Source organism: Penaeus monodon, chromosome 19 (assembly GCF_015228065.2).
Source record: "Penaeus monodon isolate SGIC_2016 chromosome 19, NSTDA_Pmon_1, whole genome shotgun sequence".
Lineage (NCBI taxonomy): Eukaryota > Metazoa > Arthropoda > Malacostraca > Decapoda > Penaeidae > Penaeus > Penaeus monodon.
Window position 1 is genome coordinate 44,126,994 of NC_051404.1, and position 880 is coordinate 44,127,873.

The following is an 880-nucleotide window of genomic DNA, read 5'->3' on the forward strand; positions in this document are numbered from 1 at the left end:
AAAAGTGGTACTTCCACAGGAAAATTAATCATAATAACTAAAACGATAAATGCCATCCTCAGTATATCATAAATGTCATAAAACAAAGGCTGATAAAAGTAAAAATTAGCATCATAATCTCTATCAGACTAATGAACGAATAAATACAAATTTAAAATTAGTTCCAATTAATCGGACTTCGTATCAAACAATTCATCTGATTTTGAACTAATGTATATCAATCGACAAGGAAAAGTTTGAGTGGCTGTTTCATGCAAAATAACCCTTGTAATGCGTGACCTACAGGGCATAGCAGATCTCTGTCATTTCGTTGCTAAGTACGTAGGTCTTGGAACAGATTAAGCAGAAAAAAATACATTTATTTTAATTCTCAGTTGATATTATTCATTATCGTACAAAACTGCTCTATAAAGGGAGTAAAAAATAAACTTTCTAATCAACAGTGAAACGAAATATTTAGAGTGAAGACAAGCTGAATTTCAGTCTAATGCAACATAAAAGTAGACGTACATTGAACTGCACGATTATAATAGCAAATGATGATGGATCAGAAAATATATTCACAAATCATATCCTTAATTGGTAATGTGATATCACGATTTAATGTCGTAATCATATACCATGCGTGTCAGAGCTCCCCCATGCATCTCCCTCCACCAGATAAAGGCCTAAATTAGACTAATTACTTCTCACTGACTACTAACAGTGAAGTTGCTGGGCGCATGCGGGCGGGCCGGCGGATGGAGAGCGAGGCTGACAGTATCCGCCCCGAGATCATTGCGAGAGACGCAGCGGTATACGTTATAGTCCTGCTGTGTAACGTCCCGCACCTCCAGAACCGATTGCCACAGCACCAGGTCATCCACCAGCTGCGTGTGTG